At 35.1% G+C, this 15,059-nt stretch overlaps 1 non-coding gene across 1 annotated transcript; it reads left to right on the top strand.

Annotated features, from left to right (window-relative positions):
• Window positions 1–12,371: 12,371 nt before the first annotated feature.
• LOC121205616 (small nucleolar RNA R71) lies at window positions 12,372–12,477 on the top strand. The gene has a single exon (XR_005900692.1). It is a non-coding gene; the product is annotated as a small nucleolar RNA R71 (small nucleolar RNA).
• The last annotated feature ends 2,582 nt before the right edge of the window (window positions 12,478–15,059 follow it).

Raw genomic sequence — 15,059 nt, 5'->3', positions numbered from 1 at the left:
CTCAAGAATACCCACTAACACTCTAATGTCCTTATTAAGTCCGTCTTCAAACCTTCACATTTTAGCCTCGGAGGATACATACTCTTGAGCATACTTACTGAGCTGTACAAACTGTCTTTCGTACTCAGTAACTGACATGCGACCTTGTTTCAAATCAAGAAATTCCTTATGCTTTTGATTGATCAATCACTCACTGATGTATTTCTTTCGGAACTCCTCTTGAAAGAATTCCATTCTAACCCTTTCTTTCGAACCACTGAAATTAGTGTCTTCCACCAATGATATGCCGCGTCTCTCAACAAGGAAATAGCACACTTCAAACACTCTTCAGGTGTGCACGATAGATCATCAAATACCCAAATAGAATTCTCAAGCCAAAATTTTGCTTTCTCGGGTTCATCATTGGAACGACAGAAATGTTCATGTGTACACAATCGCAACAAGTAATAAAGTGACAAGTAAATGTCGAGTTATCGTACCCACAGGGACTGTGAAAAGAATTATTTATGAATGCAATTTAAAACACTTTGGTAAAAAAATATATTTTGTTGTGAAAAGGGTGATTAAAAAAATAAGATTTTAAACTAAATAAAAATAAAAGTTCTAATGCACGATTTCAAAATATGATTTAATTAAGATGACATAATTGTGTTGGATTAATTACATTTCTTTAACTTAGAATTATTAAACTCATATTTATGTTGTTACGAATAAATTCACGGCAACTCGATAGTTTACTAACTTATGAACATACTCACCTACACAAACCATTCATCTCTTAACATATCCCTATGTCAATTCAATCGATTAAACAAATTCTACTAAGCAAACATGTTATTGCACATACATACTCATTAAATTGAATTAATCTCTTGTATATTCCTATGTCAATTTACATGATTAATGAAATCTAATAAGAACATAAAAGACTATGTGAGGTAACAAGGTATCCTTACCTTGAAACAGTTTAATCACAATAATCTTTCAAGTTATAGAAGGCAAGTGTATCGCCAGATACATTGCTAATTTAACCTTCAGCTACCTTAGAAGAATAAACATGCACTGATTAAGTATTGTGTCAATTAATTACAATTTCAATCCGTTTAAATAATTAATTCATTAGTTCCCTCACAATTATGATGTAAGAATAACTTAGGCATGATTTTACTTAATCAAGCATTTTACCGAGGCCTATAACAAATAAACACAAGTTTAATAATTTAAGAGGATGAAATGCAATCAACCCAACATGAATTAAATTCAAGCTATGCTGATTAAATTAACCATTCCAACAACATAAATATTCATAGATATGTTCATGACAAAAACAACAAAAATTAAAAAGGTAGGGAACAAGAATCAAATCTGGTGTTTTTCCGTAGCTTGACTAGGTTGCTCCGTTCTTCCTTCTTTGTTGTCCTCGCTGATCAAGGCTGCTATGAACACTCAATTGATGTTCCAAAATGGCTGAAGAAGAACCCTTTCTCAAGGGGAGAAATCGGCAAAAGAGAGGAACTTTGAATGGGAAAAATAAGAGAAAAAGTGAAAGAAGAGAGAAGAATTGTGAGAGAAGAGATGTGAATGAGGGATGCTTTGAATGATCAGTCCAGGGGGGTTTATAGCTGAATGTGGCAGCTAAAATTTGCTAAAAATATCAGCCAAAGAGCCGCCCCTTTGCCGACCACTTATGTGGCAAAGTTGATGGCTTCAACCTTGCTAAATATGGCTTGGGGCAAATCTACAAAGCCACCAATTGTGGAGGGGTTGAATTGCAATTTGAACAAGTCTTCAAGGGCCTCTTTGCAAGCTTAAATAATTAGCTAATGAGTTGAATTGGGTCAGAATTTGGACGGTTTTGGGCTGTCCTTTCCTTGGCCAGTTCGGCTCACTTGGTTCGGCTCAATCAGACCATATTTTAATAATTAATTAAAAATAATTTATTAACCCAAATTAACTTGGATATAAATTAAAATTAATTATATTATGAATTAACACCCATAATTTTGGACCATTTTAGGCTGGAAATTAATTTGTCTTGGTACTTCAAAGTGCTTCTCGTTTTTGTGCTTCTAGCCGTGTCTGCAGAGTCACTTTTCGCCCTTTGTGCAATTCTGTCAAAAATAACCAAAATTAATATTAATTATAAAATTAATTAAAATTCAACATGTTCATAATTTAAGTACAATTTAATTATTTTATAAAAATTAATTATTTTTTGACAAGAATTTAACCGAATTCGCATGAATTTAAGTTAAAAAAGGGTATTGAAAAGTGTGTAAATTTTTGTGTTTCCACACCCCCAAACTTAATTCATTGCTCGTTCTGAGTAATGCACAAATTGAAAAGAATTTCTTGGAAACACCTTTGAAAAATTACTTCAGAACAACATTCTTCCCAAAATTATGATTTTAATATAAGTATGCCTAAAAATAAGAAATATGATAGTTATGCTACTTAAGTATACTTCAAATTAATCTCAACAACTATTACAATAGCAAAATTAGACTAAATGCTTCCTTAACAAAGACATGTTAACCCTTTACCAATTTGATTTTTATTCCCTTATTCAAGACTAAGCTGCAATCATTAAGTTTAACTTATGCCTTCATTTGTTGAACATAGCAATTTTTCCCCACTAGTGTAGGTAGCATTGGAATTTTGAATCAACAGGTCTTTAACAAGGTTGTAACGTGGCTGGGCTTAGGGGTAGGTAAAAGATAGATAAATTTATACTTTTAAACCCTAGACTCAGCTTCAATTGGACCTTTGGAATAATTTCCCTCAATGCACCAACTTACTTTGCTTTCATATGCTCTTTTGTACATTTTATTTTAAGAACTCATGCTCTTTCTTTTTTCTTTTTTTATAACACGAGCATTTTACTGAATGTACTAAAATTTTAGAGCATTTGATATTTCTTTTCAACTGCCCCAAACTTGTTTTTAAAGAATAATTTGAATAGTATCGAGTCTAGTGTTTGGGACAATTTTAAGATAGTTAAGAGAGAAGTGATGACTAAATTTGCAAGGGTTCAAATAAAAATAGGCCATATAGTCTCAAAGTTGGGTTTCAAAGGATAAAAATTTCATCATGGTTGGTCCAAACAACAGTTGCCTAAATCATTTTCAACGCTCCAAGCTTCCTAGGATTTCACCTCAAGAAACTACTAAGTCAATTCTAAAAACTTAAACTTTCATGCATGCCTAACTTTCCTAAGGAACTAAAATTTTATGGTATGATTTGCATGCTTTATTAAAAATACATTTATGCCATTATTAAGCTAACATAACAATTATTGAAATAATCGAACTTTATTTATATTGAAGTTTAACATACTTAATAACATTTCAAATTATTGAACAAAATATAACCTAATCATAACTGAAAGAAAAATTTATTTTGAGTGGAAATAGTTTCAATTTTTTGGTCCCCCTACTTAAGACGAACAATGTTCTCATTGTTAAAAGTGAATAGATACTATAAACTAGGTAGGAGTCTAGAAAAGAGGAGGTGAGTCAAATTGACTACTTAATTACCAGGCTCTCTCTAGATCCAATCCTAGACATGTATATACTTATTACCACACTTTATACTTTGCGACTTTTTCATTATTCATGATTTCCATCTCTTGCTTTATTATGCGAAAATAAAAATTCCTACTTAAACTTAATCTTAAAATGACTTAAGAACAAAAATAAAATAAAATCAAGATCCTCTCTTTTATTTATTTGCAGATCCTTCCGAATTCGACTCATCTTTTGCTTCATCATTATTGCCTTTGCATGAATCGCTTCACTCCTTCTTCGATAATGGACTCCATGGTTCAAATATAAAATCTGGAAATTCAGGCACAAAAATAAATGGGTCATTGTAGATTTTCTTAAGAGCACTTCTCATCGAGTCATCCTTTTTTTTGAGTATCTCCAGTAAGCTTGTTGCTGCCATTGCATATGTTGCATTATGTCCATCAATTTTGACAGCTCATCTCGATGATCTGGGCGAGGTGATTGATTTCTAAACATTGAAGTTTCTTCATCAGGTTTAGCTATTGGTTCCTCATTATCTGGGACTTCAGCTAATTACATTGTGGGATCTTCTTCTGCTTCGGGGTCCTCACTTTCTTCCACTCACTGCTATAGAACAGATTCTCTAGTTATTTGGTAGAGGTCCTAATCTGTGATTGTACCCTGGCTATAGCCTGTCTTCTTTACATTTGCAAGAATTTTAGCTTTCAAGCACAGAATTGTTATTGTAAAGGGAAAATAGGCTGGGCCAGAATGTCTAATGGCACAGTTTCGTATTTCTCTCAGGATGATTTTTCCCACATCAATGGTCTTTCCAGTTAAAATCGAGTATAATAAGACCATTCACTTTAATGAAATTGTAGTCCCATGTGAGCTAGGCATAAGGGTGAAACAGATGAAATAGAACCATACCTTTGTAAGTTGTGTCAAATATTCCCTTTGAGAAGTGTGGATTCCTTGCTTTGACACAGTCCACTTAAAACATGGAACTATAAGTTCTTCAAGAATTTCTTGCAAATTTTCAGGCTCTATATTGCTCATCAAGGAAGAATAATCATCGTTTTTGAAATCAGGCAATTCAAAGAACTCATTAATAGCATTTGAAGTTATTGGTACCTTAATTCCATGAACTAGAACTTCTGTCAACTCGCTTGAGGTTAAATTTGCATAGAACTCGCGAACTAGTTCCTCATCCACACTAGATCTCTTCTCACAAAACAATTCCCAATTGAGGGCTTTAGCAACTTGATGAATACGTGCCATAAAATCAATATAGTTTCTTTCTTTCAGTGTGAAGCCTTTCTCAGGATGCATTTGTTGATTTTTGAAGATACTCTCGTATCTTGCTTTGGCTTCTTTATAATGGAACTTGTTTTGTGTTTCATCAATTTGGGCGCAGGTACGAGTTCTCTTGCGAGGCATGATTAACCTGATCAAAATATGGGAAAAATTATTTTCTCAAAACTTAATTAATAAAAATTATTAATGATTCAATAAATTGAAAAATTAAATATTTGAATAAAATTAAAATTTAAGAGAAAATTTGGTTTTACCATATCTTTTTTAGAACTCCTAAAAAAATTATTATTGTAATTAGGAAGCAAAATAGGTCAATTGAAGGTAGGTTGGAGGATTTGGCTAAGTATGGGTGAAGGTGTGTGCCGTTCGGATGTGCAAGGCAGCTAGGGCATGCGGGTTTGGTGTGCGTGGAAGCAGTGCGCGAGCTGGACTGAGAGCAAGTAGCAACGTACGGAGCCTTGTCGAGCAGGCTTGGTGTGAGTGCACAGGCTTTGGGCACTGGTACAAGACACGGCCTGGGCAGCTGGGCTGAAGTAGCAAGTGTAGCGGCACGAGGAGGCCACTGGCGTGCCTGTGTGCGAGAGTTGTTGGGCGCTTGGTCGTGCAGCGTGCAATGGAACTGTGCGTGTGTTGGCCGATCAGTTGGGCAATTCTGCTGCTAGGTGTTCAGCTAGGAGGTTTCAGCACTTAAGGGTTTGGGTGTTTTTGGAGTGAATGGTGAATGAATGAAAATAAGAATAGATGGGTGGAATTTATAATGGAAGAAGTAGGAAGTAGAGTAGAATTCTTAGAGTAATTTAATAATTAAAATATTCTAATTCTAATTCTACTCAAAGTTAAGAACAATTAATAACTAAATATATGCATATTAAATTATTATTGCTATTAATTTATTAAAGCAAAAATAAAATTTGATTAAAATTAAAACTAATCCTAACTCTATATAAAGTTGAAAAATAAAAAATAAAAAAAAACATTTATTCTAGAAGCTTTTTGAAGATATTTACAAAAAGAGGCATATAATTTTTATTATTTATGAAAATAGCAACAAAATTTTTAAAATAGTTCAATTAAGTCCCTAGACTTAAAGAAAATTTGAAATTGAGTTGCAATTTAAAACTTGGGTCAAAATTGACTTTTTTATTTGAAAAACCAAAAATATATTTTGCCATTTAGGGTGTAATTTCTCAGAAAATTATGTAAAAATCAATTCCAGGAAGGATTGGAGGAGTCACAAGCGGTCCCGCTTAAGTTCCAATCTCCTAGACAAAATTTATTTAAACATACTAATCCTGAATATGTACCCTAAATCATTTATTAAAAAGGGGAACAAGAAAATTTAAATATTCGATAAAATGAACGAGATTTGATTCTGTTCAATTTTATCTCCCAGTAATGTTTCAGACACTGAGCATTAACTTGAGAATTACTTCCCTTACCTTGGAGTTCAACAACTGCGTATGGATAGACGCGATGAATCGTAAATGGACTGGACCAACGTGATTTTAATTTACCTGGAAAGAACCTTAATTTGGAATTAAATAACAATCTTGCCGATCCGCTTCAAATTCTCGAACTTGAATGTGCTTGTCATACCATTTCTTAAGTCTCTCTTTGAGTAATTTGGCATTTTCGTACGAGAACATGTGGAATTCCTCTAGCTCACTAAGTTGGAGCATCCGTTTCTCTTTAGCAAGCTTAAGATCCAAGTTGAGTTGTCCAAGAGCCCAGTAAGCTTTGCGCTCTAACTCCAAAGGTAGATGGCAGGCTTTCCCAAAAACCAACCTATAGGGTGACATCCCTAAAGGTGTCTTGTATGTTGTCCTATAAGCGCAGAAAGCATCATCCAGTATTTTGGACCAATCTCGTCGATTCTGGCAAACTACCTTCTCAAGTATGCCTTTGATCTCCTTATTTGCCAGTTTAGCTTGTCCATTCGTCTGTGGATGGTAAGCTTAGCGACCTTACTCCATGTTTATCTAATAACCATTTCAAACACCTGTTCACAAAATGGGACCTTTCATCGCTGATAATAGCTCTTGGGGTTCCAAACCTTGTGAACAAGTGTTTTTGAAAAACCTTCATCACAACCCAAGCATCATTTGTCTGATAAGCTTCGACCTCGACCTACTTAGACACATAGTCTACTGCTACCAATATATACTTGTAACCAAAGGACGGAGGGAAAGGACCAAGAAAGTCAATACCCCATACGTCGAACAATTCTACCTTAATGATATTTGTTCGAGGCATCTCATTTCTGTTGGTGACATTTCCAACCTTTTGACATCAATCACAACTCTTTATGTAAGAATATGCATCCTTGAATAGTGTTGGCCAAAAGAATCCAACTTGCAATACTTTGGCCGCAGTACGAGTACTCCGAAGTGTCCACCACTTGGAGCTGAGTGACAATGGTATAGAATCTTTTGCATTTCATCTTCTGCCATGCATCTCCTGGTTATTTGATCTACGCACTTTTTAAAAAAACATGGCTCTTCCGAGAAATAGTACTTCACATCATGAAGAAACTTTTTCCTTTGATGATATGTCTTATCAATTGACATCAAACCATAAGCTAAATAGTTAGCAATATCAGCAAACCATGGGGTATTATGGACATGATTTACCTCTTGGTATGTGTTCATCTGGAAATGTCTCCTGAATGGGTATAAGTGGAGAATTCCCTTCTTGCGGCTCCAATCTAGACAAGTGATTTGCTACATGATTTTCTACTCCCTTTCAATATTAAATTTCTAGATCGAACTCTTGAAGTAGAAGTACCCATCGGATTAGTCTCGGTTTAGCATCTTTCTTGGCAAGAAAATATCTAATTACTGAGTGGTCCGTATAGACAGTCACCTTGGTACCTGCAAGATAAGATCAAAACTTGTCAAAAGCAAACACAATAGCAAGTAACTCTTTCTCTGTTACCGTATAATTCAGTTGAGCTTCTGTCAGAGTTCGACTTGCATAGTAGATGGGATGAAAAAATTTGTTCCTTCACTGACCCATGATAGCTCCTATTGCGAAGTCACTTGCGTCACACATCAATTCAAATGGAAAATCCCAGTTTGGTGTAACTATTATGGGTGCCGAAACTAGTCGACTCTTCAAATCGTTGAAAGCTCTTAAGCACTCTTCATCAAATTTGAATGTCGTGTCCTTCTCCAATAATTTGCATAAGGTTTTAGCAATTTTGGAGAAGTCTTTGATAAATCTTCTATAGAAACCGGCGTGGCCTAAAAAGCTCCTAACACCCTTTACAGATGTTGGAGGTGGGAGTTTCTCAATAACATCTACCTTTGATTTATCAATTTCTATTCCGTGTCTTGCTATCCGGTGCCTTAAAACAATACTTTCTCATACCATGAAATGACACTTTTCCCAGTTGAGTACTAGGTTTGTTTCTTCATATCGCCTTAGTACCTTGGCTAGATTGGCTAGGCAATCATCATATATATCCCCGTATACTGAAAAATCATCCATAAAAACTTCCAAATACTTCTCAACCATGTCAGTAAAAATATACATCATACATCTTTGAAATGTAGACATAAACCAAATGGCATGCGTCTAAATGAAAATGTACCGTACGGGTAGGTGAATGTTGTCTTGTGCTGATCTTTCGATGCTACTGTAATCTGATTATACCTCGAGTATCCCTCAAGAAAATAGTAATAGTTTCGCCCTGTGAGTCTATCCAACATCTGGTCCAAAAAGGGAAAAGAAAAGTGATCTTTCCTAGTCGCCTTGTTCAGCTTCTGGTAATCAATACAAATTCTCCATCCCGTAACCATTCTAGTTGGTATTAACTCGTTATTCTCATTTTCAATGACCGTGATACCTCCTTTCTTTGGCACGCACTGGATCAGACTTACCCATGATTTGTCTGAGATGGGGTAGATTATACTCGCATCTAACTACTTGATGATTTCTTTCTTGACTACATCCTTCATGATGGGGTTCAGTCTTCATTGTCCATCAATCGTCCCTTTTTTGCAATCTTCAAGGATAATCTTGTACATGCATACAAATGGAATAATTCCGCAAATATCGGCTATGGTCTATCTGATAGCCTTCTTGAATTGTTTCAACACCAGGATGAGTTTCTCTTCTTGCTCACTAGTTAATTTTGTTGAAACAATCACAGGCAAAGTAGAAGCGTTACCTAAATAAACATTTTTTAAATGTAAAGTGATAAACGCCAAATTATACATGTTTTTACCCTAAATACTTAGCATAATTATGGATGTTTATTACTAGATTTGTGGATTTTGGTGCTCTTAATCTGATTATTTCATGTTTTGTACTTAGGAGAGCACCAAGAGTCAAATGGAGCCAAAAACGAGCCAAAAAGAGACAAAATAGACCAAATCGAGAAGATGACACGGCCTAAGCCTTGCCATACGGGCAGCTCACACGCCTGTGTCTTTCGAGGGTGTCAACCAAGGCTCTCAAGATTCACACAGCCTGGCCATTGACTCACATGGCCGTGTGTAATTTAACGGATCGAACACGGCCTAGCAAACACGTCACATGGCCGTGGCATACGGGCGTGTCCTTTTTTCAAAGAGTTGTATTTTACACGGAAAAGGGTACTTAGGGAGGAAGAAAATCAAACGACAGCCTATATGAACACCCTAAGTATGACTTAGAAGGGGGCCTCTTCCAGAACTTTTCTGGAATACAGAACCACAAGCCAGGAATTACTTGCAGGAAGCCAGATGATCCATCCCAAAAGCCGGAGCTATTCCAAGACTGAAGATCTCTCTTAGAACTCCTTCAGGGGTTTTAGAGTTTTCTTTATGTTTTGTTATTTTCATACTTTTGAGATGTACTCTTATCTTATTATGAACTAAACCCCTTAGATACCTAAGGGGGTTGAAACCTATGATGGATCTTGTTATTATTATCTGAACTGTATGATAAATACTCGATTTGTTCTTAATTATGTGTCTTAATGCTTGAGTTAATATTCCGGGTATTAATTCATGATTTGATGTGCTTATGCAGAGGAGCAAAAGTCCCTGTCTAAGAGTAGATTTGGCATAATTGAGCGGAGTTGATCGAACGCCTAGAAATAGGGTTACGAGATTTTGCTGGATTAAGGTGAAACCTAATATGGGAGTCCATAGATCGATTTACTTCTTCCCTAGGGGTTTTAATTAAGAAAGAAATTTCGATTAATTCAACTGAGGGTTAGACATTATTAGTCTCGAAAGGGATAATAACATAGGTTAGGGAGTCTCATGGATCAAGTTAAGTGAATAAATCGTCTGGTTCAGAGTCAGATAACAAGTGAAATCTAGATGGATTCCTCTTTGGGTGTTGTCTTTATCAAATTAATTTTCTTCAAGTCTTTTTCCAACTTCTCTCTTTACTTTAGTTTAATTAGTTAATTAGTTTAGTTAATTAGTTTAATAAACAACCCCTCTTTATTTCTAGGTTAGATAATAAACAGATAGTTATTACTAGTACTTTTGGTTCTCTTTGGTATGATATCCCGGTCTTGCCATTACTATACTATTGTTCGATAGGTGCGCTTGCCTTTTCGTCGTGATAATAGTTAGTCTAGGTTTGATCTTCATTATAAATATTTATTACTTGTAACGAATCACGTGATCATGAAGGTAGTACCTTGAGTTCTAATTTAGGTGGCTCCTCGATTGACGCTTTTGGTTGGGCATAATCTATTTTCTCTAATTCCAAAGATTCAAAACAAGATTATAGATTAAATCCCTTTCGATTAGCTTCTAACAATGCTAAGTATTCATCCTCCTCTTCATCATTCAGAGGATCTGATGTCAAAATTTGTTCCAACGGATCCTCAACGTTGTTGAGCTCCTTCTCCACAATTAAATCCTCTAAATAGGATATTGCAGAACAATTATCAATTGTGTCAGAAAATTGCATAGACTTAAAAACGTTAAATGTTACCTGATCATCCTGAACAGGCATAGTAAACTAGCATTTCTACACATCATAAGGGTCCTTCCAATTGCTAAGAACGGTCTTTCTAAGGTAATTGGCACTTCTTTGTCTGCTTCAAAGTCTAGGATAACAAAATCAGTGGGGAAGATAAATTTATCTACATGTACCAATACATCATTAATTTTTCCTTCTGGATGTGCTAAGGATCAATTTGCTAATTGAAGTGTAACCGTAGTAGGTCTAACTTCACCTATCCCCAATTTCCTAAATATTGACATAGGCATCAAGTTAATACTTGCACCTAAGTCACATAATGCCTTGCCACAATATGTTGCTCCGATGTTGCAAGGTATGGTAAAACATCCATGATCCTTTAACTTTGGGGGTAATTTGTCTTGAAGATATGCACTACATTCCTTTGTTAGAGCTACCATATCAAATTCTCCAAGTCTTCGTTTTTTGGACAGGATATCCTTCATGAATTTGACGTAGTTCGGCATTTTCTCAAGTGCTTCAACCAATGGGATGTTGATATGAAGTTGCTTGAGTACGTCTAAGAACTTCTTGAATTGAATCTACTGCTTCTGCTTTTGAAGTCTTTGAGGGTAGGGTGGTGGTGGTTTCTTTATTGGAACTGGTTGATTCGTCTTTTATGGTAATTCTGCATCTAATAGAGTTATTAGTTGATCAGAATTAACTGGTTCTGAAATTACCTTGTCGGGTTTTACAAATCCTGGTTCTTGTGAAACTGGAATTTCAACACTCGGTTGAACTTTCTCTGAATCCTGAGCGTCAGCTTACTCCTTTTCAACTTCGATGGTGTTGGGCTCTATCATCTTTCCACTCCTCAATGTCAATGCTTTGCAATGCTCTTTCCCTAGATTCCTCGGATTCTCTGTATCACTAGGTAAAGCACCTTGTGGTCAGTTCCTGAGTTTAGTATCAAGTTGGCTCACATGATTCTCCAAATTCATTAGAGTAGCGTCATTTTTCGCCATGTATGTCTTCAATAAATTCTCTAAGCTATTGGATGATTCAGCTTGAGCTGGTTTTTGAACTTGTTAGGGTAAACTAGGTGGTTGGGTTGGTCTAGGTTGGGTGTTAGTGTTACTGGTTCTAACCCCTTGGTTACTCCAAGAAAAATTGGGGTGATTTTGCCATGGTGGGTTATGGAAATTGGATTACAGTCCTTGCCTTCCTCGATTTTGGTTCTGGTTACCCATGTAATACACGGGTTCTGGGTTCGATGGACATTCTTCAAATAAATGTCCTCCCCCAAAATAAACACAGGCTATAATTTCAAATTGATTTGGTGGCTGTGCTACAAGACTATTAGACCTATTAGTAGTAAGATTTTTTAACATTAAGGATATTCATGATACCTGAGATGCAAGAGAAGTAAGAGCGTCTACTTCATGTATTCCAGCAACTCATCTTCCTAATGTTGCTCGATTGGTTGTCCAATTATAATTGTTGTTGGCAATCCTCTCAATGATTTCATAAGCCTCATTATAAGACTTAGAAAGGAGAGCACAGTTAGCAGAAGCGTCCACTACCATTCTTGTATGAGCATTGAGACCATTATAAATTGTCTCAAGTTGGACGGAATGTGGGATTCCATGATGAGGCACTTCCGTAATAATTCTTTGTACCTCTCCCATGCCTCATACAAGGACTCATCATCCATTTGTTGGAAAGTAGTGATCTCGTTCCTCAACTTAGCATTCTTGCTAGGCGAGAAATACTTCATAAGGAATCTTTTTGCTAACTCTTGCCTTGTGGAAATTAAATTTAGTAGCAATGAGTTCAACGAGGCTTGAGCTCTATCCCTTAGTGAATATGGGAATAGCTTCAATTGTAATGCATCTTCAGGTACTCTGACTAACTTGAAAGAATTGTTCACCTCCATAAATAGTCTTAAGTGTAGGTGAGGATCTTCGGTAGGCATTCCACTGAATTGGCCCACTATCTAAAGCATCTGGAACATGATTGGCTTCAGCTCGAATTGTTGTGCCTCAATTTTAGGTCTCCTAATACCCGAATTAAGATCATGAAACATTGGCACGACATATTGTCGTAAAGCTCTATCCCTATCATCAGCAATAAGGATAGGATTTTGAGTAGGGTTTGCTCAGTTTCCTGGATTCAGATTTTCAAAGTTCATCTATTCGGTCCTTCTCTGATTTGTTTGTCTTCTTCGTTGTCGAAAAGTTCGTTCTATCTCAGGGTCTACAGGGAGTATGTCAATAATTCGGTTAATACTCATAAACCTGAAATAATCACAAAAAAATTAATTAAGTTAAAAATTAAATAGAAAAATAAACCAAAATGTAAAACTAAAAAATTCACAAATAATGGCTTTTTAAAACAGTCCCCGACATCGGCTCTAAAAACATGGAACGACGAAAATGTGCAAGTGTATACAATCGCAAAAAGTAATAAAGTGACAAGTAAATGTCGAGTTATCGTACCCACAGGGACTGTGAAAAGAATGATTTATGAATGCAATTTAAAACACTTTGGTAAAAAAAATATTTTGTTTTTGAAAAGGGTGATTAAAAAAAATAAGATTTTAAACTAAATAAAAATAAAAGTTCTAATGCACGATTTCAAAATATGATTTAATCAAGATGACGTAATTGTGTTGGATTAATTACATTTCTTTAACTTAGAATTATTAAACTCATGTTTATGTTGTTACAAATAAATTCACGACAACTCGGTAATTTGTTAACTTATGAACATACTCATCTACACAAATCCATTCATCTCTTAACATATCCGTATGTCAATTCAATCGATTAAACAGATTGTAATAAGCAAACATGTTATTGCACATACATATTCATTAAATTGAACTAATCTCTTGCATATTCCTATGTCAATTCAAATGATTAATTAAATCTAATAAGAACATAAAAGACTATGTGAGGTAACAAAGTATCCTTACCTTGAAACAGTTTAATCACAATAATCTTGCAAGTTATGCAACGGCAAGTGTATCGCTAGATACATTGCTAATTTAACCTTCAGCTACCTTAGAAGAATAAAAATGCACTGATTAAGTATTGTGTTAATTAATTACAATTTCAATCCATTTAAATAATTAATTCATTAGTTCCACACAATTATGATGTAAGAATAACTTAGGCATGATTTTACTTAATCAAGCATTTTACCGAGGCCTATAAGAGCATAAACACAATTTTAATAATTTAAGAGGATGAAATGCAATCAACCCAACACGAATTAAATTCAAGCTAAGCTGATTAAATTAACCATTCCAACAACTTAAATATTCATAGATATGTTCATCATAAAAACAACAAAAATTAAAGAGATTAGGAACAAGAATCAAATCCGGTATTTTTTCGTGGCTTGACTAGGTTGCTCCGTTCTTCCTTCTTTGTTGTCCTTGTTGTTCAAGGCTTCTATGAACACTCAATTGATGCTCCAAAATGGCTGAAGAAGAACCCTTTCTCAAGGGGAGAAATCGGCAAAAGAGCAAGGAACTTTGAATGCAAAAGATGAGAGAAAAATTGAAAGAGGAGAGAAGAATTGTGAGAGAAGAGATGTAAATGAGGGATGCTTTGACTGATCGGACAAAGGGGTCTTTTTAGCTGAATGTGACAGCTAAAATTTGCTAAAAATAGCAGCCAAAGAGCCACCCCTTTGCCGGCCACCTATATGGCGAAGTTGAACTTTGCTAAATATGGCTTGGGGCAAATCTACAAAGCCACCAATTGTGGAGGGGCTGAATTGAGATTTGAACAAGTCTTCAAGGGCCTCTCTGCAAGCTTAAATAATCAGCTAATGAGCTTAGTTGGGTCAGCACTTGGACAGTTTTGGGCTGTCCTTTTCTTGGCCGATTCGGTTCACTCGGTTCGGTTCAATCAGACCATTTTTTCATAAATTAATTAATAATAATTTATTAACCCAAATTAACTTGGATATAAATTAAAACTAATTATATTATGAATTAATACACATAATTTTGGACCGTCTTAGGCTAGAAATTAATTTTCCTTGGTACTTTAAATTGCTTCTCAGTTTTGTGCTTCTAGCAGTGTCTGCTGAGCCATTTTTCGCCCTTTGTGTAATTCTGTCGAAAATAACAAAAATTAATAAAAATTAATTATAAAATTAATTAAAATTAAAAATTTTCATAATTTAAGTACAATTTAATTATTTTATAAAAATTAATTATTTTTTGACAAGAATTTAACCGAATTCGCATGAATTTAAGTTAAAAAAGTGTATGAAAAAGTGTGTAAATTTTTGTGTTTCCAATCATCAGCATAG

The sequence above is a fragment of the Gossypium hirsutum genome, chromosome A08, assembly GCF_007990345.1.
Source record: "Gossypium hirsutum isolate 1008001.06 chromosome A08, Gossypium_hirsutum_v2.1, whole genome shotgun sequence".
NCBI lineage: Eukaryota > Viridiplantae > Streptophyta > Magnoliopsida > Malvales > Malvaceae > Gossypium > Gossypium hirsutum.
The sequence above is the reverse complement of the archived record's forward strand: the minus strand, read 5'-3'. Positions and strand labels throughout refer to the sequence as shown.